Genomic DNA, 25,787 nt, shown 5'->3' with positions numbered 1-25,787 from the left:
GTTTTTATTGGTTCTTCTCAACTTTTTACTGGTTGAGTTAGTTCTTATCACTACCCATTAATCTTTAGTAGAGTTTAGAGTTGGTCCAATAGGGAAAGAGGTTAAAATTGATTTATGACCTCTTAAATAACCAAAGATGAATTTTTAGGCTCTTAAAATTGAAATTAGTGTGGTCAGAAGAAGCAGGTGAAATGCAAAATGGCTGGAATTCCTCGCCACTGACGATTCTTTGCAGCCCTGTGCTAGGCATGTGTGCCCCGCTCCCGAGAAGTGTCTTCATGTGGTTAGGATCATAGCATCTACTCCTGTGACTCTTCCCTGAGCTCCTCCGATTTCATGGGATAACAGTGGTGAAAGGACTGTCATTTGTTCTGGGGGAGAGGGTTAGAGATGCTGATCCTTCCTTGTATTTCTTCATTCTCCAAATGGACTTCTTGAAGGAATTAAATGCATACTGAATTTCCTCATTGGTCCGAGAAATCGGACTCTTAACATGGGCTTCTTGATCCACTGTAAAGAAAGTAAGTAAGTAGATAATCAGCAAGACTTATCAATCTTTATTGGATCATGATCCTCAGAAAATCTACCTGGAAAAAACTTATGTAAACTGACATTGGCATGCTTTGAGAAGAAAAAGCTACAAATGGCAATGTCTTCTGCAACCTAATTTTAGTTTGTAAGATATTTGCATGGAAAAACTTATATTTGCTAATACATAGGCAAGGACTTTGGACTTACATCTTTTATTTGGAGTCCTTATTTTAAGGTAAAATGGCAATTGGGATACATTCTACTTGTCTGTAACAATAAAGGCATGAAATATTCCTTCTACAATCTGAGATGTTTACTTTCACCAGGTGCCATCCTCAATGAAACTTCAGTATCAATATTATATGTGTTGCTGTTAGTCACTAACTCAACTAACTCAAAAGATTGGTAATTCAGAGTGACTACTTGAAGCAAGTTTGGAGTGACTAGAATCAGTTTTCAGGAACATAAATTTGGCTCAGGCCAGAAGAGCTGGGTTTCTTGGAATGGTCAGGCCCACCCTCTTCTCTGCTTACATTTCCTCTTTATCCCCAACACTGCAGTCCCCCTGTATGTACATGGTGTCCTTTGGTCTCTACTGGATACCTTGGCATTGAGACTCGAAGCTGGCCCAGTTGAGCATATTTTTTCCTATTTCTTTGAAAGCCTGTAATGGGATGATTTCATATCTTTAATTTCAGCATTTCATGCCATATTTTACAACTTGGCATTCAATGTTCTGATTCCATCTTCATATTTAAACTATTCTCTCGAACAAAAATAAAATGATTTACCATCCAAAATGTACTGAGGAATATAAAATTGGAAAGTTTCATCATGCAAGCATTTTTTTAATCAAACTGGCTCAGTAGTCTCTGAACATCAGTTACAAAAATAAAGCTATGAAAACCTGTATGAACTTGGTATCATCAAAGAAACACACTGTATGATTTTTCAATTCAATTTAGCAAAAGAGTAATTCATAGCATCTGAATATTTCAACTGAACTTAAGTACATGAGGATCCCATCTTTGATTCTTCAGTTCTGCAGTAGTTTTGTTCTGTGGCAGCATTTTTTGGGTCTAATACTTGTGAAATGTTCTAGCTTTGCAAAAACAAGATAAAGCAAGACATGTTGCTTTAATGTTACCTGAAAACCATGTCTTGACTGGGGCTACACAAATATTAGTGTTTTCGTTAATGTTTGCATGTGAAGAAATAAGAAACATCTGTGGACCTTCTGGAATCATCTTTTAGAGGACAATAGTGTATTCATGATAAAGGAAACTTGGAGACCACTCTCTCAGGTTAGCTAGAATTGGGTTTCAAAATGATGTTGGGCTTTTCACTTGAGTAGCACAGACACAATTGCTTTTCATGGCTATTGCTTTCTGGGGAAGGAGAAAATTAGGGAATTTTACTTACAAAAAGACAGTTGATTATCCTCTGCATTTTAAGCAAAGTTGTTTAACTAAATTGAAGTATTTTCTCTTGAAGGTACCAGGGTTATGTACAGTAGCGAATGGTTTTCTGTAAGCTTTTTTGAATTTTACAAGAAGAGGAACCTCAGCACCTCCTTGATGTGAACAGATCAGCACACAGTTGACCACACACTGGACTCAGTGACTGGTTGTGCTTCTTGGTTACCCACCCCTCTGGGGTTTTACTCTAAGTCCACTTTCCTAACGAGATAGGACTTACTGTCTCCAGGAAAAACTCTTAACTGTAAGAAGATCTGGGAGGACTCATTGTCTCACTCATGTACTTACCCACTTGTCACACCTGTGTGCCCACCCTTGTGGTTTTAGTTACTGGGGAGCAACTCAAATTATGATAGGTAGTGTTTCACCATCGCATTTTGGAAAGGGGTTTTCTTGTGTTTGAATCACTCATTCTCCAGTTATGATTGCTCCGAATGTTTGCCATGTTTGTGTGGAGGGTTTCTGTCGTAACAGTACTTGTTCATTTCCTCGAGCCTTCCTGGGTTGCTGGCCAGTATGTGGATGTTGTATGTACTTACAGCAGAAAGCCCTAACATGATTTGGTGACTAATTCATTTTAATGTCAGCAGATGTGATACAGTACATACATTTATACATGATGTATATACAGATATACATATACATTTACAACTTCTATGGCCATTAAAATTATAAATATTTAATAACAGATAATCAGATCCCTTTGAATGAAGATACAATGCTGTATTAGAAAGGGTGATAATTATCACCCATCTAAACAGCAGGTTTTTTTTTCTTTACACTTAGAACCTAAGAGAACTCAAAGAATGAATTACCAAGGTTATTACCATCAGACCTAACTTACATTTGTTCCTTTAAACAAAAAGCTTTAATCCAATAAATAAGATAATAAGATCTTTTAAATTCAGATAATTTCATTAATCTCATGTTTTGGTTATCAGCTGGTACAATACTACTAGAATAAATGAGATAAATGTTGAACCCATGGATGTCTAATTCTGTGCTAACCTAGTTTAAATAATAGAATACCCCAAAGTGGCATGTACAATCATAGGTCTGTAATTCACTGATCATTTCACTCCTCAGAAGTTCTAACAAGTCTGTATCTTGGATCCAGGCGTTTCTTAAAAAGCAAAATGCATTATATTCAGCATCTCACCCAGCAGCTTCAAAACATTCATGACTTGAAATTACTTAGAAACTAAGTGGTGTTTAGATAAGGCAACCCTGCTATCTGTAAAACTGACCTAGCCTTGGAGCAGACTTGATTACATAGCTTTAGGTTGTAGTCAATAAATAATCTTGGTGCCAAGGAAACTGTCTTGGCTGGCCCTTAAAGGAAGAGCTATACAGACTCAGATGTCCACACCTTATTCTCTGCCACCACTTCCTCTTCCGTATCCACATGACATTTGATTAGATGCAATGACCTTGAGTCCTCTTGTAAAGTAATGATACAGCAATGACAAAGGCCAATAGGCATCAAAACCTATTAAGTTCATTAGAAAATAAGTCCTTCAGTGGCAGATCTGAAACTTGTATCACTGTTGGAAGGAGGACAGTGCTGTTGAAGCACAGGTTTCTTGACCCCACTCTGAGTTTCTGTTTCAGGAGGTCTATACAACCCAAGACTTTGCACTTCTCATGGGATAGTCTGAGCTTCACGCTGCTGTTCCTTGGAGAGTACTTGGAGAAACACTCGCTTAGTTAGTGCTTCTGGGTTCTGCCTGGAAACGGTTTTGCATCATGTTTTTAAGGAGTGATTTTTCTCTGAAAGGAAGGCTTATTCCTCGATCATTCCCAGACAGGAATCACAAAAATGCTGTCCATGTATAGATACTACATATTCGTATGAATCTCTGGTACTCCCCTTGGTTGCCAGACAAAATAACAAGCACCCAGTTAAACTTCACTTTAAACAGTTTTTAGTGTGTCTTATCACTTAAACTTGGAAGCCTACATTTGTGTCACAAGGTAATTCCTACCCTAATTTCCTTGTCCTAAAGTATAACCTACTCAATTAAGCAAGATGTCATTTCAATGAACACATAAGTGTGTACAGTCTTTCTAAAAGTTTCTATGACTTCTGTAAAGGAGAATCGAACTTGGTCATCTTAAAATTTAAATAACAAACTTGATGACCACTTCCAGTTAATCATTAACTTGAATTTTATTCTTCAAATGATCTTCTATACATGGTTCCTGAAAAAGTAAGGCAAGTGCTACAGCATTAAATCGGCAGCAATCTGCCTTCACTTAGAAGCTGTAACACAGTGCAGCTCTGGAGGAAAGGGGATCCTGGAGGCAGGTTTCTGGGTTGTCATCCAGAGTCCATGAGGAAGCCTCACTGTCCGTTTTCTAACTTGGAGAGGGAATGAGCTACACATCTGGTAAATATTAGACTTCAGAAACCCAGCGTTGAAGGGGCCTCCTTGATCACTGTGTGGCTGATGGATGGCAACCCACGTTACAAAGGTGTTGCCCATGTGCACTCCAATGGCATACGAACAGAGGGCCCTGTTGCATCCTGATGTACAACTCCTAATAGCATTGGTTGGAGTTTCCGGAGTTAAGCAGCATCAGGTCTGATTTCTTAAATGAGTCAAAATTCTGCAAAGCTTGTGTGTTCATCTTTTTCCTATGAAAAGGAATGTTTTGAGTGGACAGAAATTGATTGCTGTATCCTATGGCAGGCACCCATGTGGTGCTCATTGAAATAGAATGAGCTTGTATTTGCAAGCAAGTGGTGGCTATCCTTAGAGTTCATTAGTATTTGTATATCTTAACCAGGATTTCTTAATGTCAAAGATGAGTCTCTTTGTACTTCTAACTTTCCAGGTACATAGTCCATAGTACATCATATCACTTTTAGGACAAACACTAATAATTAAGCCTGATATGCACTGCTTTAATAAACTGGCTGTTTAGTTGTTGGTTGATATTTTGTCTTATTTTAGAGTGAATTTGAGTAGCTCCCAGATCAAATGTTTTCTAATGAAGGGCTATGGAAGCTGAAGGAAATACATTACCTCGGGTGTTTTTGGTACTTGCATAAGAGAATGGTTTTGGGAGATTATTCATCAAATGCCAACTTTCCAGGATTCTTACTGATCATGCTCTAAACTATTTTACAGGAAGAAAAATCCTCGAGATTTTTGGATTGAAACTTGAGTGTTTTTGGAATATCCCTATTGAAGGAACTTGGCCACTAGAATTGCTAAAAATGAGAACATATTTGTCAAACTACTCAAGTCACACCTCAGCTAAACAAGTGTCCCTTTCAAACATGTTTGTAAGAAAACCCATTTCTCTTTTGGTAAAGAAAAGCTCTTCTTGCTGAGCCACTCAAAGAAGGGTTTGAGGGAAGGAAAACTTCTGGCCTTTAAGAAGCCAATTTCTTGAGTCCACTGCCATTTAGATTCCTTCTACGACCCTGCACTTAACACAACTCTCTCATTGTCACTATTGGCCTTTGTGTGGCTAAGGATGTGGCATTTTCTAGTCTTTTGTCTCTGAAGTGGCAGATATATGGGACCATCCCAGCAAATGCTGGCACCTCTTGGTTCTTGGGATGCCGTGTGGCCTGGGTATCTCCAACTTTCTTGGCTTCTGTGCAGGATTCTCCCTGAGCTCTTCAAAGGTCATGTTCTGTACCCTGCTGCTCACCCAGGGAGATTGCCTCCACACTCACGACCTCATCAGCTACAGGGCATGTTCTAGATGTGTACCTCCACTTCAGTTGTCTACCCCCAGCTCCAGATAGTCTGCATTTCTTGATGCACCCATCTGACTCGTACAAAGTACCTAACAGGTCCTGGTATCTGATCCCTCTCCCAACCCAACTCCTCTCAGGCAGTGGTCTTCATGTCCTCTCAGTAGCTCAGGCCCAAAGGATTGATGCCATTAGAATCACTTTTGAGTGCCTCTTTCTTCGTATTTCTCATCCTCTAACCATCCTAACTACATTGACATTTCAACTCCCATCTTGGGATTCATGTTTCCTGTCATTAACTCTTAAGGTTACTTGGTACACTATACACTATCTCAACGTCTGCTGCCATTTTAATACAAGATTTCTGTCTGTTCACTGTTGTATCTCTAGACTATCAATAGTACCTGATAGTGTTTCAAAACATTGAACAAATGAATGCTAAACCATACTGCATGTAGCCTTTACTAAATTTAAGAGATTGGAAGAGTCAAATAGGCAAATCTCAGAAATAGCAAGATGACCACTCGTACTCGATGGTCACAGTTGGATATGGGGTTTGTTAGGATTGTTGCCTGAGTTTCTCACAAGCTTAACAGCTTTGAAGGGACAGCCTACACCAGTACTCTTCCCAGTTAATACACCATCAGGGTTCTGCCTCTACACAAATAGGAATTCTATAAACTTAACTACTTTGTCAATGTCTTATGCAACTCCTATTGCTGTGGAGGGCAATAGAAGTAATTTTTCTGGTACTTCAAGGAAATATTAAACTAATTAGAGAAAGTGCTGAAACTACAGAAATGTAGCTGCGTGAATCTATAATTTAGACACAGCTTTGAGAATGGAGACTGAGTATCTCTGTAGTGAATACATCCACCCTGAATTGGGAATTTGGCTAAATGACAAGAACACTGAGAAGCAATAGTAGAACAAAACAAAAGGGCAGGTATTATGAATCAAGAATTTCATGGTGGCTGATCTGAAGTTTGTTTTGCTGTACTCTTTAGTGTACTGCTTCCTAAATTTCACCCTTGTGCTCCTACTCTAACTTGTCATGATGCTCATCCTAAAAGAACACTTAGGGCATTCTTTGAGGTATTTGAACTTGGTAAATAGCTTCTAGGAAAGGACATTTTTACAGAATGACAACCAAGTCAGGTCTATCATTTTGGAAGGTCGGTTCTCATTTTCCTGTGAATGGGTCATAGTGCTTTAGAATGTTCAGATGCAATGCATGGAAAAGTCAGGATGAGAACTGGACCACAAGGGACTTGTTTCCAGGTGCAAATCTGAGTTGATTTCTGACTATGCAATAGGCCTTGTGGCAACAGTCATACATGTGCAACCTTACTTGATGCTCACACCCACCTAGCACATGATTGGGGTTTGTAGCCAGTGAGTGTATGAAGGGTGTGCGATGAGTTTGAACAGTGGTAAGCTTTAGCACTGACCATCTGCATTTGGGAAGTTTCAAAAGGATGGTAAATTTGCCATAGTAATAGGCACCACCTGTAACTCACCTCCTTGCTGCTGTGTAGAGTACTTGAGTCTCCTACTTAGGTTCCCACTTACAGTCTCCACTTGAGTCCTCTGTTTACTTCTAGAACCACTGTTCTTGAATAAGCATGGTAAACCATGCCTGGGTTTGGCTTGGTCAGTGTCTTTCTACTACCAATCTTGCAGGAGGAGCATCATGTGCTTAAAGACAGGGAAGTCATCCATGAGCTACATTCTTTGCCACAATGCTCGAGTCTACCATTGTAATGAAAATAATTGTCACCCAACTACTCATGTACATTTTTTTTGTTCTTTTTAACTTTTATTTAATGAATATAAATTTCCAAAGTACAGCTTATGGATTACAATGGCTTCCCCCCATAATTTCCCTCCCACCTGCAACCCTCCCCTTTCCCACTCCCTCTCTCCTTCCATTCACATCAAGATTCATTTTCGATTCTCTATATACAGAAGATCAGTTTAGTATATATTAAGTAAAGGTTTCAACAGTTTGCACCCACATAGAAATAAAGTGAAAAATACTGTGAGTACTAGTTATAGCATTAAATCTCAATGTACAGCACACTAAGGACAGAGATCCTACATGAGGAGTAAGTGCACAGTGACTCCTGTTGTTGACTTAACAAATTGACACTCTTGTTTATGGCATCAGTAATCACCCTAGGCTCTTGTCATGTGTTTCCAAGGCTATGGAAGCCTTTTGAGTTTGCTGACTCTGATCTTATTTAGACAAGGTCATAGTCAAAGTGGAAGTTCTCTCCTCCCTTCAGAGAAAGGTACCTCCTCCTTTGACCTGTTCTTTCCACTGGGATCTCACTCACAGAGATCTTCCATTTAGGTCATTTTTTTTTTTTTTGCCAGAGTGTCTTGGCTTTCCATGCCTAAAATACTCTCATGGGCTTTTCAGCCAGATCCGAATGCCTTAAGGGCTGATTCTGAGGCCAGAGTGCTGTTTAGGACATCTGCCATTCTATGAGTCTGCTGTGTATCCCACTTCCCATGTTGGATTGTTCTCTCCCTTTCTTATTCTATTGGTTAGTATTTTCAGACACTAGTCTTGTTTATGTGATCCCTTTGGCTCTTAGTCCTATCATTATGATCAATTGTGAACAGAAATTGATCACTTGGACTAGTGAGATGGCATTGGTACATGCCACCTTGATGGGATTGAATTGGAATCCCCTGGTATGTTTCTAACTCTGCCGTTTGGGGCAAGTCAGCTTGAGCATGTCCCAAATTGTACATCTCTTGCCTCTTATTCCACTCTTACATTTAACAGAGATCACTTTTCAGTTAAGATTCAATACTTGAGAGTAACTATTAATTACAGAATTCATTCAATAATATTAAGTGGAACAAACAAAAAAAAACTAGGAGGGATAAAGTATTAAGTTGTTCATTGACAGTCAGGACAAGTGCTGATCAAGTCACTGTTTCTCATAGTGTCCATTTTACTTCAACAGGTTTCCTTTTTGGTGCTCAGTTAGTTGTCACCAATCAGGGAGAACATATGATATTTGTCCCTTTGGGACTGGCTTATTTCACTCAGCATAATGTTTTCCAGATTCCTCCATTTTGTTGCAAATGACCGGATTTCATTGCCTTTGACTGCTGTATAGTATTCTGTAGAGTACATATCCCATAATTTCTTTATGCAGTCTACCGTTGATGGGCATTTGTGTTGATTCCAGGTCTTAGCTATTGTGAATTGAGCTGCAATAGACATTAAGGTGCAAACCGCTTTTTTGTTTGCCAATTTAATTTCCTTTGGGTAAATTCCAAGGAGTGGGATGGCTGGGTTGAATGGTAGGGTTATATTCAGGTTTCTGAGAAATCTCCAGACTGACTTCCATAGTGGCTTAACCAGTTTACATTCCCACCAACAGTGGGTTAGTGTCCCTTTTCCCCCACATCCTCGCCAGCATCTATTGTTGGTAGATTTCTGAATGTGAGCCATTCTGACTGGGGTGAGGTGAAACCTCTTTGTGGTTTTGATTTGCATTTTCCTGATTGCTAGTGATCTTGAACATTTTTTCATGTGTCTGGCCATTTGGATTTCCTCTTTTGAAAAATGTCTATTGAGGTCCTTGGCCCATCTCTTAAGTGGGATGTTTGTTTGGATGTTGAGTTTCTTGATCTCTTTGTAGATTCTGGTTATTAATCCTTTATCTGTAGCATAGTCTGCAAATATTTTTTTCCCATTCTGTCTGTTGCCTCTTCACTTGCCTGTTTCTTTTGCAGTACAGAAACTTCTCAATTTGATGCAATCCCAATAGTTAATTTTGGCTTTGACTGCCTGTGCCTCCCGGGTCTTTTCCAGGAAGTCTTTGCTGGTGCCAACATCTTTCAGGGTTTCTCCAATGCTCTCTAATAATTTGGTGCTGGGTCGTAGATTTAGGTCTTTAATCCATGCTGAGTGGATTTTTGTGTAAGGTGTAAGGTAGGGGTCTTGCTTCATGCTTCTGCACGTGGAAATCCAGTTTTCCCAGCACCATTTATTGAATAGACTATCCTTGCTCCAGGAATTGGTTTTAGATCCTTGATCAAATATAAGTTGACTGTAGAAACTATCCCTCTTTGCAGACGATATGATTATTTAGGGGATCCAAAGAACTCTACTAAGAGACTATTGGAACTCATAGAGTTTGGCAAAGTAGCAGGATATAAAATTCACAAAAATTAACAGCTTTTGTATACACAGGCAATGCTACGGCTGAGAAAGGACTTCTACGATCAATCCCATTCACAATAGCTACAAAAACAATCAAATACCTTGGAATAAACTTAACCAAGGATGTTAAAGATCCTCTACGATGAGAATTACAAAATCTTAAATAGAAGAGGATACCAAAAAATGGAAAAACCCTCCATGCTCATGGATTGGAAGAATCAACATCATCAAAATGTCCATTCTCCCAAAAGCAATTTATAGATGCAATGCGATACCAATGAAGGATACCAAAGACATTCTTCTCAGATCTGGAAAAAATGATGCTGAAATTCATATGGAGACACAGGAGATCTTGAATAGCTAAAGCAATTTTGTACAAAAAAAAAAAAAAAAGCCGGAGGCATCACAATACCAGATTTCAGGACATACTACAGGGCAGTTGTAATCAAAACAGCATGGTACTGGTACAGAAACAGATGGATAGACCAATGGAACAGAATAGAAACATCAGAAATCAACCCATGTGCATTTGACCATTGTATGAGAAACAATACGTTAGCACCAACTAAAGTTGTTGGAATAACTTTTTTGGAAGATCCATGAGTTTAATGCTAAGAATCATACTCGGACTACTACTTCTGATGTTTTCATGGATTTACTAGCCATCAGGCATAATGGGCATACTCTCTACCCATTTCTACTCTTTATTCCTCTTCATCTAAACCATCTGGTCTGAAAGACTTGATAGAATTATTCTCTTCTCTCTCATGCCCCCATAAAGAACCCACAAAAACCCCTGTAACTTCAAGAAAGGATTTAGCCTGGTACAACTGGAAGGTGAAGGCAACTTTCTCAAACTTTTTTCCTGCTGTCTTCCCCCACCACTGGTCTCTACCTAGGCAGGCTAGGTGCAATACTCTGTGCACGGAAGGTACTTAACATGTCTTTTCTGAGTATTTAGCAGCATTTGTGAGGTATATTGTTGCTATTGCTGCTGATAAAGTGGGTATTTTTACAGGAATGTGGTGATACAAAGTTCACAGAAAAATTTCCCTGTCGAAATGTTTCTAAATTAGTATGTGACACTTCAGTGGATATCATTTCAAACACAGCTATAAGCTCTGCGGAAGATAAATCGGTGTTTATTAGCCAATGTGCTGTCACTTCTTAAAGCGCCACTTCCACTTGTGATAAACTTGGCAGCCAAAGAGATGACGAGTATTGGGAAGTGTATTGCCCATGGTTCCCAGGCAAAATGCCATGTGTATTTTGTAAATGCTTCTGTTTTTAATTTCACCTTGTCTCTTCCCAAAATACGATTTCAGTAATATTTTCTTCAGTTCTTCTTAATCAATGTTTCACAATTATGATTAAAAATCAGTATTCATTTACTTCATCTCCTCCTTCTACAACCTCTACCTGGGTTTTGCAAATTATACAATGGGTTCTTGGGAGTGGGGGCAGGTGTTGTGGTATGGTAACTTAAGCTGCCATTTGGGACGCCTACATCCTATAATAGAGTGCCTGAAATTAGGCCCCACCTCCTCCTTACCCAGTTTCCTGCTAATGCCCCTGGGAAGCAGCAGATGATGGCTCAAGTGCTTACAGCCATGTGCTAGCCACGTGGGAGATCCAGATGGAGTCCTGGGATCCTGGCTTTGGTCTGGCCCAGCCCTGGTTGTTGCAGGCATTCAGGGAGTGAATCAGTAGATGGGATTTCTCTCCTTCTCCCTCCCTTCCCTACTCCTCTCCCTTTCAAATGCACACTTACATAAACCTTCAAAATGGTTTGTCACCCTGTTTTTCCCCCTTCTGTAATTATGGTGTCCAAGTCATGGGCAGTTAAAATTGTTTTTTTTGTTGTTGTTGTTGTTGCAGCTTGGAGAAAGATAAAAGGACTGTAAACTCTTGCAACCTCAGCCTAAGGAGTCGCCAGCAGTTCTAAAGCTCGCTGGAGGTATGTTGTCTTCCTTGAACTCTGCCATGCTGCCTTTCATTTTCCTGGGAGAACCTACTCAAGAATCCAGTGACTTCTAGATCTTGTATTTTGGAACTGGGAGCATAACTGGCATAACCTGAACAAGCAATTACAAGTAGCAGATGGAAGTTCGGTTTAGAGGCATGGGCCTTTGTGGCAAAGAGGCATCATCCTATGTCAGAAGCCAGCCTGCTAGATCACCAGCATGTCTGGCAATACCTTAGTCCTAGCCCTAATAGCGTTGCAAGCTTCTCCTTTTCCAGTCAATCGTTCATCTCCTCTTCCTCTCCCTCTCCCTCCCCCATTGAACTGAGATCAGCCAGGCATGCAGAACAAAGGCTGTGGGATGAGTGATTTGGGGCTGATGTGCTCTGAGGGTACTGGGTAAGGCCCTACATCCAGATGGGCTACAGAGCAGACTGCCTTCTTCCTGTGTGTACCCAAAGTTAGATGACAAATCACCCCTAAGCAGAAAACTAAAAATCCAAAGCATAAAAACACAGCAAAGAAAACACATTCGTCTTCATCTAAAACCATGGGATGTTGTGAAGATCTTCTCACCATTCTGAAAAGCCATGAAACCTTTGCCCTCTCGGTTGACGTTGGCTTCCTGGAGGGCTCTGCCAGCTAGTGTCCCTTCCCCAACATGCCTGGCCTTCCAGATAGGATTTGTTGCAACACCTTCAGTGTGTTGACATGTGTGGACTCCTTTTTGGATTTCACATCCAATTTAGTACTCCTAAAAAAATCACCATAAATATCGTTGGATGCCATTTTTTGTCTGAAACAAGCCAGCTTGAATGAGTGAGGGGGATGTCCTGTTGAGCCTTCAGCATATGCAAAGGAAGTGGATTTTCTGGCTGCCTTGTGTCCGGTGCTGCTGGTGCACCCATGGTGCAGTGAGCACTCGCACGTTCCCCATGCACTCGCTACACTGCCACTTCTCCTTCCATACCCTCTTCACAGCTTGCTGCAGGGAGCGCTTCCACTGCTTCCTGCCCTTATACAAATGTAACCTCACATTCATAATTACGCATTTGGAGGAAGCATGCTGTATCCTAAGTTGCCATCTGGGGAGGTGGCTGTTGAGATTGAGCTTAAACTAAGATGGTTTAGGAGGAAAACCGGAAGAGCAGCATTTCTCTACTTTTTCGTAACCGCTGGGAGGAGTCCACCCATTCTGCAAGCTGGGGCTGCTGCTGGCCAGCTGGCAGGGAGCACTGCAGAATGAGGGCCAGCTACTCAGCAGCTGTGACTGCTGCTCCATGTGCAGCACATACCCTGTGCCAAGCCCCGAAGCAAATATGTGGGTCCCTTTAAAACAAGATCTTCAAAGCCACAGAGAAAGCATCTCCTACAGTGTACATGCTTCGACCTCGTGTTCTCATGCTCTTCTCCCTTCCTCTGCCAGTGTAGACACCCCACAGTTCCTTTAGAATTGATGTAAATAGTGAGGGAGCCATCTACTTGATCAGCCTCCGGAAACTGCTTTTCAGGTAACTTGTAGGGAAACCTAACACCTGTACCTGCCTCCCCACCCCCCTACCCACACCCATATTTTTAAGAACCCTGTAATTCGGGGGGCTGGCACGGTGGCTCACTTGGTTAATCCTCCACCTGCGGCACCGGCATCCCATATGAGTACTGGTTATAGTCCTGGTTGGTCCTCTTCCAGTCCAGCTCTCTGCTGTGTCCTGGAACAGCAGTGGAGGATGGCCCAAGTGCTTGGGCCCCTGCACCCTCATGGGAGACGGGAGGAGGCTCCTGGCTTCGGATTGGAGCAGTGCCGGCCAAAGTGCCATTTGGGGAGTGTGAACCAACAGAAGGAAGATCTTTCTGTCTCACTGTCTATAACGCTACCTGTCAATTTAAATCTTGAATTTGGAAAAACACTCAGGTTCAAAAATCATTTGTCTTTGATTTTATCATAAAAGCATGTTTTAAGCTTTGTAAAGCACATGCTGGGTACCTTTGGGAAATATTGTGAGATTTTTCTTTATTTTAGTGACTTTAGAAGTTAATCCACAGTTAAGTCTTTTCGGGATATGGTGTTCCTTTTTTTTTTTTTTTTTTTTTTTGACAGGCAGAGTTAGAGACAGGAAGGTCTTCCTTCTGTTGGTTCACCACCCAAATGAAATGGCAGCTATGGCCGGTGCGTTGCACCGAGCCAGAGCCGGGTGCTTCCTCTTGGTCTCCCATGCGGGTGCAGAAACCAAGCACTTGGGCTATCCTCCACTGCACTTCCACGCCACAGCAGAGAGCTGGACTGGAAGAGGAGCAACCAGGACAGAATCCGGCGCCCCAACCAAGACTAGAACTCAGTGTGCCGGCGCCGCAGGCGGAGGATTGGCCTAGTGAGCCATGGCGCCGGCCCCAAAACTTTCTAGTACCATTCTTTCCTATCCAAGGTCATTGAAGATCATGAGAACTGAACTTGGGATAGACTGATCAGGTATTCCATTTTATAAGGAGATTTTTCACTTAAGTAAATGTGAATTCAAGAATGAAGACTGTTTATAATAATCACTTACAGAAATTACTTCCTGTTAGAAATGAGAAGAAATCTTCCTATTTTGTGGACATGTTAAAATACAGATGGCAAGAGGCCAGCTGTGTAAAGATAGGGGAGGGCATGCAGAGGTTCAGAAAGGGCAAAGATATTCCCTGACTTGGAGTCCTGTTGGCTTTTGGAACTTAAAGACCTCTCACTGTGGAAAACTATGTCCTTTGGGAATCGACGCGTGCTGGAAGGGAACTGGCCAGCTCAGCACTACGTGGTGACATCTCCTTATGTTCTCCTAAGCAGCAGCCAAAGAGTCACACAGCAGTTGTTTCACGGACTGGCATTCAGATGAGGAGTCCAGCTGCTGAGCAGTAGAGAAACATGAATTTCATTTTTCAGAGAAACTGAAGGGAATCCATTTTAATTCTTGGCAACTCTTCTCAAGAACGCTCTCTGCTTGCTAACTGTTCGTTCACTCATTCTCCACAGTCTAAGAACCTAGAAACGGGCTGGCAAAAGCCTTGCTGACTCTGGGGTTAAAATGTATGTGCTAACAGGACTCTGGTTCACATGATGCAGATCTACTTGTATGTATATGCAACATATATGTACACATCTACACATCTACACATGACTCTTGGTTTAAGCATCATCATCATATAAAAATGACTGGAAGTAATTGTTGCAACACAAGTGAGGGTATCTTAAAGTCTATATAGAAAAATGGAATTAAAAGCCAAGCTTATTTTGATGCAAAAACTTTCTTAAATCCATGCATAGTTAGATCTTATGTAAACTTTTCCAAGTATGGTTATTTAAGATGGTAACATTATAGGCAACATGTGTAACTTTTATTTTTAACTTTAATATATAAATTTCCAAAGTACAGCATTTGTATTACATTGGCTCCCCCCCATAACTTCCCTCCCATCTCCCATTCCATTTACATCAAGGTTCATTTTCAATTATCTTTATATACAGAAGATCAACTTAATATATATTAAGTAAAGATTTCAGTAGTTTGCACTCACACAGAAACACAAAGTGTAAAGTACTGTTTGAGTACTAGTTATAGCATTAATTCACATTGTACAACACATTAAGGACAGAGATCCTACATGGGGAATAAGTGTACAGTGACTCCTGTTATGGATTTAACAATTGACACTCTTGTTTATGGCATCAGTAATCGCCCTAGGCTCTTGTCATGAGTTGCCAAGACTGGAAGCCTTTTGATTTGCCAACTCTGATCTCATTTAGACAAGGCCAAAGTGGAAGTTCTCTCCTCCCTTCAGAGAAAGGTACCTCCTCCTTTGGTGGCCCGTTCTTTCCACTGGGATCTCACTCAGATCTTTCATTTAGGTGTGTGTGTGTGTGTGTGTGTGTGTGTGTGGTTTTTTTTTGTTTGTTTGTTTGTTTTTCCAGAGTGTCTTGGCTTTCCATGCCTGAAATACTCTCATGGGCTCTTCAGCCATATCTGAATGCCTTAAGGGCTGATTCTGAGGCCAGAGTGCTGTTTAGGACATCTGCCATTCTATGAGTCTGCTGTGTATCCCGCTTCCCATGTTGGATCATTCTCTCTTTAATTCTATCAGTTAATATTTGCAGATACAGTCTTGTTTATGTGATCCCTTTTGACTCTTAGTACTATCATTATGATCAATTGTGAACTGAAATTGATCACTTGGACCAGTGAGATGGCATTGGTACATGCCACCTTGATGGGATTGGATTAAAGTCCCCAGGTACGTATCTAATTCTGTTTGGGTCAAGTCCGATTGAGCATGTGCCAAACTGTACATCTCCTCCCTCTCTTATTCCCACTCATATTTAACAGGGATCACTTTTCAGTTAAATTTAAACACCTAAGAATAATTGTGTTAATTAGTTCATTGTTTTTGACTGCTGTATAGTATTCTATAGAGTACATGTCCCATAATTTCTTTATCCAGTCTACTGTTGATGGGCATTTGGGTTGGTTCCAGGTCTTAGCTATTGTGAATTGAGCTGCAATAAACATTAATGTGCAGACAGCTTGTTTGTTTGCCAATTTCGTTTCCTTTGGGTAAATTCCAAGGAGTGGGATGGCTGGGTTGAATGGTAGGGTTATATTCAGGTTTCTGAGGAATCTCCAAACTGACTTCCATAGTGGCTTAACCAGTTTGCATTCCCACCAACAGTGGGTTAGTGTCCCTTTTCCCCCACATCCTCTCCAGCATCTATTGTTGGTAGATTTCTGAATGTGAGCCATTCTAACTGGGGTGAGGTGAAATTAGCTTAACCAATAGTATTAAGTAGAACAACAAATACTAAATGGGATGAAGTATTAAGTTGTTCATCAACAGGGCAAGGGCTGATCAAGTCACTATTTCTCAGTGTCCATTTCACTTCAACAGGTTTCCTTTTTGGTGCTTGGCTAGTTGTCACTGATTAGGAAGAACATATGATATTTGTCCCTTTGGGACTAGCTTATTTCACTCAGCATGATGTTTTCCAGATTCCTCCATTTTGTTGCAAATGACCTAAATGCCCATCAACAGTAGACTGGATAAAGAAATTATGGGGGCCGGCGCTGTGGCTCACTAGGCTAATCCTCCGCCTTGCGGCGCCAGCACACCGGGTTCTAGTCCTGGTCGGGGCGCCAGATTCTGTCCCGGTTGCCCCTCTTCCAGGCCAGCTCTTGCTGTGGCCCGGGAGTGCAGTGGAGGATGGCCCAAGTGCTTGGGCCCTGCACCCCATGGGAGACCAGCATAAGTACCTGGCTCCTGCAATCAGATCAGCGTGGTGTGCCAGCTGCAGTGCGCCGGCCATTGGAGGGTGAACCAACAGCAAAAGGAAGACCTTTCTCTCTGTCTCTCTCTCACTGTCCACTCTGCCTGTCAAAAAAAAATTATGGGATATGTACTCTATAGAATACTATACAGCAGTTTAACTTTTATTTCTACTATTTCTCTAAAATTCCACAAATGGATATACAAGAAAACATGCTCCAAATATCATTACTGGACAGAGGCAAAAGTCTTTAAGCATGAGTTATCAGAACTTAGGAAATTTAGAAAAATCTCAATATGGTCAGTCAATGGAGTCTCCCTATGAGCAGGAATCTTGCTCATATCCCTAGAAATTTCTGGGATATGCAGGAGGACAGCAGAGACAATTTACAATAGAACAGCTGCATCAACTTGGGCCACAATAACAAAAGACTAGGCTGGTGGTAGGGGAACTGGGGATGTCAACAAGCAAACCTGATGTCTTATAGCTCAGACACAGAAGTCAAATAAAGAAGCCAGCATAGTTAGGTTCTGCTGAGCTCTGTCTTCCCGACTTGTAGATGTCTGCCTTCATGTGAGTGAATAAGAGAACACGTTCCAGTGTTCTCTCTTCTAATCCTATTGGATGAGAATCTTGTCCATAAGACCTTATCTTCAAATACCATCACATTGAGAGGTCAAGCCTCAACCTACTAATCTGGGGAGGCGAGACGCATGAACATTCAGATAAAACAGAGGTTGCCCATAGTTCTCTATTCTAGGCTCGTGAAATCTCTTGTGGGTGGTTTTCAGGGATTCACAGCTTTCAGTAGCCAAACTAAGGCAGCTGGATTGAAATGGGCAATAGGATCAATGTAGAGGTAACACAATGTCCTTTTGGAGCTCCTTAAACTGAAAAGCAATATTATTCTCGAAATGGCAAAGAACCTTTCAACCCAACATGCTCTTTTCAATTCAACGCAGATGATAGGAAAAAGAGGCTTACACAGAAATTAAAAGAAAAACAAATTCAAAACAGATGTCAGGAAATACTTTGGTCCCTAGAGGAAGAAAAACATAGATGAGAAGAATATTTAAACTAGGCAGTTTACTGAGTTAAACTTGGATCATTTAAAAATAGACTGGGTGCTGGGCTGGGGGTGGGATGGGTAGGTGTTAAATTCAGTGAGAAATGTGACCTTCCAAAGAGAAAAATGTACCCAGTGTGAGGTGGTACTGTTTATTATGTTGCCTTGCCCTGTTATGTCGGTCTCTCCTTGGGTATTTGAAAAGGTGTACTCAAATTGTGTTCATGAGACAGGAAATACATGTTTTAGCAGGAAATAAATCTGCCTCTATAGACATAGATGGCTGTGTATTTCATTAAGTTGGGAGCCAGTTGTGCCCCTTTTCACCTTAGCCTCCACTTTAGATTCCATCACCTTGACAGAGACTTGCAGACAAAGGCCTTTGGAGCTGGTTCTCTGACTCGGATCAGGTTTATAGACCAAAATTTCCTGAGTGATTATCGTTGGAGAAAGTCTCCCTGTGGCCTCACATCTAACACTCTCTCCTGTTTCCAGGGTGGGAGTATGGGTCAAAAAGTTGCAGGCAAGTCTGGGACCATGAACACTTCTTCTGGTTTTACAAATGTTGGCCCAAGAAGATTGTGCTTTGCCAAGCTCTTTAACCACATCGTTGTGGGTCCCTTTCAACCCTGCATCATTAAGTCACTCCTCAAAATGACTCAAGAAAAACATTGCTTGGCAGTGAGGTATAAATAGGGTGTAATGTTAGGAATCAAAGGTTTTGGTAAATCATGAAATTATAGTTCCTATTGTGGAAATATTCACAATATAATGGAAAATCAATGATGTGTTTGCAGTAAAGAATAATAGATTCTGACAAAATCCCATACAAAGCATTGATTCATGAATGTGTTCCCAGTGCCTAGTGCAACACCTGGTTTGTAACATGTACTCTGTAAATTGCTTTGAAGGAATAAATATTCCCTGCTCTCAATTGTTCAAATGACTACTTCTACTTTCCCTTGTCCTCCATGTAATCATTTGCTATCATTAACATCAGTTAAGCCCCTTTCCTGGAATCATTCCAAAAGAGGGTCCCTGCTCCCACATTCCTATGTGCTCTGCTAACCCTTTGGTCATCCATATTCTTCTAACTATAATAGTCTATTGTAATGACAGACTAATTGTTCTGTCCTGCAAGATCATGAAGATATGTCACTGTTTTGCTTGTCTTTAGAATTTGGTACTTTTTCTAGCCTAGAGTCAATGAGCATTGAAAGTTTATTGGACTGACTTAATAAATTATTTGAACTCGCCCAAAAGGATAAGCCTGAGACAAGATCTTGGGTGTGCATGGTCTATCTGGAAGTGGACTCCAGGAATTGAGGGCATGTGAAAATGAGATGGGGGAGAAGACTGCCGATAAAAAGTACATTATAGTGCTGATTGTCTCTGAGCCACTAGGATTCCAGCCCTGTGGGGACAGTAGGAAAACCTGTACATACAAATTTTTCAGTTGTAGTTGACTTGCAAGCTCTAGCTCGGAACTCTCCAAAGGAAGAGGTTCTGTCATTTATTTTCTCATCCCTGCACTCACTTGTAATGACTATCCCCACCATGTCTTGTATCCCTAACAGTGAGCTCCCAAGGATTTGAAGAAAACTCAAGCACAGGAGTGCATGGGATGGGAAGCTGCCAGTATTTGGGGATCTGTCCATCTTTGCTACAGTTGATGGCAGAGGTGGCTTGAAAGGTAAAAATGTCAACTCAATTCTCAGGAAGCATTTGTTGAATAGAGTAACTGAGGAATGAATTAGAGAACTTTGAACCTTGATAGTGCATGAACTAATCATGTTCATCTAATACCTTATGATAAAGATCTCCTTGATGTGTCCAGTGGCTTTCCTTCTTCCCACTCATGCTTAGATCTCTTTAGAGGGTCATGGTTTGAGAAAATGCAAAATCAATATTGAGCATTTGATGCATTTGTCAAGACACTGCTGTGATGCCCACGTTCCACATTAGAGTATCTGGGTTTGAGTTCCGGCTTTGCTTCTGATTCCAGCTTCCTGTGAATGTGCATCTGGGAAGGCAGCAGGTGGTGGCTCCAAAGAGTTGAGTCCTGTCACCCACATGGGAAAACCCAGATGAATTTCAAACTCTTTACTTCATGCTGGCCCAACTGCAGCTGTTGGGGGGCACTTGTAGAGTGAACATGTAGGTGGAAGACCTGTCTCTTCAGTTTTTCAGTAAAAGGTAGAACTACAAGGCAGATCTACACCTGAGCATATATGCATTGTAGAGCTATGAGGGAATACCAAGATGACTTGCTGCTTCAAGGAATAAAGAGGAACAAGCTTGCATGTTCATGGGCATCTACTTAGCTCTCACATTTATAGCCATCAGCTCTTTGGTGCCTCGTGCCAAGTTGTGGCAGCCATGTGAAAATCTGTCATAACTTGTCTAATATGTGTGTGTCCTCCTGGACAGGGAGTTCACATTAGAGGTAGAAACACTTGCTGTAGAAATAAAAGGATTCACAATTGGTGATCATGAGAGAGACTTCCTACCTTCTAATTCCAATACCATCTACTTTATTCAGCAGAAGTGCTGAGTCAAGCAAACCTGCTCATACAAGCTAAGAAGGAATGTGATGGAAAAGACCAGTGAAAATTATGTGAATGATACAGCCATCTAAAAACCTTGGTGGTTTCTCTTTTCATCAGATACTTGCACAATTTTGCTCTCGAATTGTTTGACCGTGGAGAATTGATACTTTAATTGGTAAAGAATCTGAATTAGAATTTAGGGACTACACAAAACAGCAAGGATGATACTGAAGCAAGAGAATTTCAGACTTGGAAATATCTCTAAGTAAAAATGTGCTATATACTATAAAACTAGATGAACTGGGTTTTCTGAGACATTTGGACTAATGGTACATTTAGATGTCCTCAGATCAAAGCAGTGACAAATAAAATGTGACCTTGCTAAGTAAAGGCACCCTAATGTCCTAGAAGTGTGTCCTGTGGCAGGGGACCCAATGATGTTGTGACATTGAGTCTTGGGATTATAGGTGACTCAAGTCTAATACTTGGTGTGGGAAATCGAATAAGAAGATCCTACCTGTGAATAGATTGATTCAAGAAATAAGGAATGTAGCAAGTGCTAGGAGGTAATCTTGAATTTGTCTCCCCTCGTCAGATGAATTAGGATGGCTTTATTGATGGGAAAGCTCAATCCTGTCCCGTAAGATTCTGTGACCTTCTCCTGGATAGATGGAAGCCATACAAATGATGTACTTAAGTAACAAAGATGAAAGCTATTTAGAAAAGACTAATTCTGTGGTGTTAGAGCAGAATGGTCAATAACTTATTTGGTCTGAAATACACTCCGCATATCCGCAGAGGCTATGGAAAGCACCCCAGGGAGCTTAGTGTATTTATCCTGTTCTTAGGAGAATGAGATAATGAGAAGACCAGCTGGACTTTCGTGTAGGGTTGAGTTCTTTGTATGCATGTGAAACAGTTATTCTCTGTGCAGGCTGGGAAGGTGCTGCTCTTTACCCTTCCACTTCTGGTCTTAAATGAGCCAGAGAGTGTGAATGATCACTTTGAGGAATTTTGTCTTTTGATTAGAGTACCAATACTCAAAAGTTTACTCCCGTAAAACTCACTGCTTTCCTGCAGTGTCCTTATCAAGTCTTTAGACATGTGCCTGAGCTTCCTTGTTCTATCAGGATGATTCTGAATTATAAGCATCCCAAATTGCCCAAGTCAGTTTACTTTGCTCTGAGATAAATCATTTCTCCCGGCAGTTTGATTTCTTGAGTATTTCCCAGTATATATTTAGATATTTTGGGAATGTAGTCTTCAGATATTCCACAATGATTCTTAAAGTACAGAATATGAAATCCATCATTTCATAAATTATGCAACTGTTAGTGAAGTTGAATAACCGTGAGCTTTGGTTTGGAAGTGGGTCCTATTACACTGTTAACGTACAAAAATCTTCATCTACCTGTGATTCCACAGGCTTCATTTATGCCTGCTACCAGCAAGATGTGAATTCTCGATTGCTGCCTTATAGAAGTCGTCTTGGAGAGTTAAGCCTGTCTGACAACTCTGGATCCAGTGGGCGATTTCCCTGCTCACATGGCAGGGCATTCTGGCACATTGCTGTCTCCCTGTGCTCTGCATATCCCTCCTTCTGACCTCAGTGGCCCAGTACCCTGCCATTAAATAGCCCAGTTAGGCTGGAATGTGATAGCACCAAACCCTTGCCTTATTGTGGTCACCTTACAATAGGCTTTTGTGTCTGCCTAGATCCAGGGCAGGGGTTCTCGACCTGGGGTGATTTTTTTTGGGGGGGGGCCTTCTAACACATTTGGCAATGCTTAGAAGCATTTTTGGTGGTCATACCTGGGAGGAAGGTATTGCTGGCATCTGGAGGGTAAAGTCAGAGGATGCTGTTCAATATCTTCTAGTACACAGAGCAGCCCCTACCCCATAGAATGACATAACTCCTAATGTCAGTGTAGAACCTCTAATCATTATCAAAATGATGCGTTAAGTGTCCCCTTTGTTTACCACTGCATGTAAAGGATTTGATTTAGTTCTTATTGCGGCCCTCAAGCGGCCAATCCTGAGCAGTGGAGTGTAGAATGTATTGGGCAACAGTACAAGAATAAATACAAACATGTTTGTTGCTGTATTTCACACTAACACATTTAAAATAAAAGAGCTGTGGCATTTGTTCTGAAAGATTAGGTGTCAGAAGTTCTTGAAATTAGTTTGTTAAACCCACAGAAGAAAATAACATGAACCCATATGTGATTCCCAAGTTATGATTTCTGCCGTGTGAACTGTAGGTATTAGAGCTTATGTTCAGAGGGAGACAAGCTTAGAATCCTTTTTAGGTAATGCTAATTGTAATTTGAGAGCCAAAAATTTGTGTAGGACTTTCCCACATACTCTTCTAAAGAAATACAAATTTGTTGGTGCATTCTCAAGTTCAATTCTATGGCTTCTCTCTTGGCTTCAGTAAGGCTAATGGCTAAGGTTGCACCTATAAAAATATGCTTCCTCTGGAAATATTCAGTGCAGTAATAGTCTCCTTATGGATTTTCAAAGTAGTAATGTAGTCAGTGCTCTATTTTTTTTCCCTTGAAGGATTTAATTTATTTGAAAGGCAGTGTGACAGGGGTGGGGGGGGTTGGGGGGTGAGAAAACTTCCACCTGTTGGTTCACTCCCCAAATGGTCCCATTGGCTGGGGCTGGGGCTGGTCCAGGCTGAAGCCGAAAGTGCAGCACTCCATCTGAGTCTCCATGTGGATGGCAGTGGACCAAGTACCTGGGCCATCACCTGCTGCTGTCCCGGGAGCATTAGTAGGAAGCTGGATCTGAAACGGTGCAGCCAGGTCTTGAACCACTGCTCTGCTCTGTGAAAGTGTCGAGAGGGATGGTAACCAGCTGTGTCAAAGCTGGCCCTGGTCTGTGCTTTGATACATATTTGTCTTGTAATTTTCCTTCCTTCACCTTTAAAATTTCTGGGACATTTTGGGTGTCAAATCCTTAGTCCTTGGTGACTGATTGGAAACAGCAAGGATAGGGACTGTGGAAGATCTCTGGGCCTGATGCAGGCAAGTGCATGCAAGAATGTGCCATTGACTGCGTATCTGGGGAGTGGGGCAGAAGTTCAGTCTTGGCTGTGTTTGAGAGGCCTGTGTGGCCTGCAGGTGAAAAGTCCCAATGACTTAGTGGAAATGCAGATCATGAGACTAAACCTTCAACTAAAAGTAGCAAAGGAGATAGGTATAGGGAGACATCCAAGCGGTATGAGCAAGTGGAAGTGGGGAGAGCAGGGTGCTTCCAGGAGCCAGTCATCAAGTACGTTGTATGTCACAGAGCAGTCAATCAGACTGCACATGGCTACACATCCAAAGCCAGAACTGACTCCCATGTGTGCAACTAAAAACCGGAAAATAAGCTTAACAGCAGTGTCTATGCAGAGTCTGAACGTCAGTGCTGCAAAGGGAGGTACTGTGCAAGGAGAGTATAGCCTTGAAGCCTGAAGCCCACCAGCCTCTGGATGGAGAGGTGCTAGGACCCCAGGGAGAGGTGGACTGCAGTCATAGCAGTATGGTCTTGGCTGATTCCCGTCAGGGCTGTGTAGCTAACGACTGCGGCTGGATCTTGCAGGAGACCCTCACTGTGTAAGGCTTTAGAGGGCTCCAGCAGCTTGATAGAGGGCTCTGGCAGCTTGGTAATCAGCATTTTGTATTAGTTTTTGTTACAATTTAACAAGTCTGTTTGCTTTGAGTGCTACAAAACTTTGAACTGGCTCCTGATCCTTGACTTGAAGGGATTGATGTTTCCTCGTATTACAGGAGAGTGTTAACCTTAATTCTGTGAATTTAGTTCCACTCACCCAATTGTTTTCTAATCTTTAAAAAGGGAAAGAACCCACAACCAAGAAACATACGGTTTGGTTATTAAGAAGTGCTAGGTAGATACAACCGTCATTCTGTTGTCAGGATTGTGTAAGTGAGTTAACAATAACCATTCAAATTTCCACACAAGGAATAGGAGCTCGCTTTCTGTGGGTCTGTGTGCAATGGGTCTGAACTGTGGCTAGTTTAACACGTAAAGGTCTGAAACCGAAGCCATCCAAACTGCTGGCAGAGTGCTTGAGGGCAGAGCTGGGAGCTACCTTGTGTTAAGGAGGTTCTGCAGCATCCAATGCTCACAGACTGGAGTACATGGTGAAAATCGGAAGTCAAATGGCAAGTTTTGTTTGACAGAAACAACTTAACCCATGTTCTAAGTAGTAGTGCAGAATGTCCATTTTATGACTTGTCAGAGGCTACGCCACAGACTGCTTAACTGACAACCAAACTGCTGTTTGCAATCTGCAGGAAGGACATTGCCTGAGAGCTCTTTGGTCTTCTTGCGCAATCCATGTAGCCTTATTTGGGCATATTCCTCCAGCTGTGAGTAGATGTGTGGACGAATAAAACTAAAGTCCCAGTTCCTGGGTCTTGATACTCTGAGGTCAGGATGTAACTTTTAACTCTCACACGTGCAGCTCTGCACAGCAGAGTGTAGAGATAACTGCCTGAGCAGTGGGAGCGTCGGAAAAGGCCAAAATGAGCCATACAGTATTGTGAAATATGGCCTTCTGGTCGCCCAGAGCCTCGCTCTGTTTTCCTTTGGAAACAGAATTCTGTGGTCCTGGTTTCTTTCTCCTTCCTTTCCTTTCCCCTCCTTCCATTCTACCCTTTTAGACTTCCTTGTTCCCTGTGAAAGAAATCTGTAAATTTCAGCTGCTTCTGGCATCGACAACTTGGAATTAATGTTTTTGTTTTCAAGGTCAAGCCCAGTAATGGTAAATGAGCTTTAGGTTATCTTTATCCAACCATATATTAATTTATAATCCTCTAGTTTTAAGTAAAAAAAAAAATCTTCATTTGCAGTGAGTTGAATATGAATCAATTATTTCTCATTAAAATGATGAGGAATAAAGACCTCAGCATGTCAAATTAGAAATGAATGTATATAATGTCTTAATTTTTTAATAGAGCAAACCTGAGGGTATGTATGACAGGTGATAATTACTA

The 25,787-nt window shown here is 41.4% G+C and overlaps 1 long non-coding RNA gene across 2 annotated transcripts in view; it reads left to right on the top strand.

Moving 5' to 3' along the window:
* LOC138843750 (uncharacterized) overlaps positions 1–25,787 on the top strand; it is a 147,007-nt gene that overhangs the window by 47,492 nt on the left and 73,728 nt on the right. For both annotated transcript variants that reach the window (XR_011378710.2, XR_011378709.2), the window contains exon 2: positions 11,789–11,867. This is a non-coding gene — a long non-coding RNA (uncharacterized LOC138843750). The remainder of the gene's footprint in view (positions 1–11,788; positions 11,868–25,787) is intronic.

The sequence above is a fragment of the Oryctolagus cuniculus genome, chromosome 9 (assembly GCF_051225735.1).
Source record: "Oryctolagus cuniculus isolate XC-2025 breed Fujian yellow rabbit chromosome 9, ASM5122573v1, whole genome shotgun sequence".
Lineage (NCBI taxonomy): Eukaryota > Metazoa > Chordata > Mammalia > Lagomorpha > Leporidae > Oryctolagus > Oryctolagus cuniculus.
This window is presented reverse-complemented; position numbering and strand designations above follow the sequence as displayed.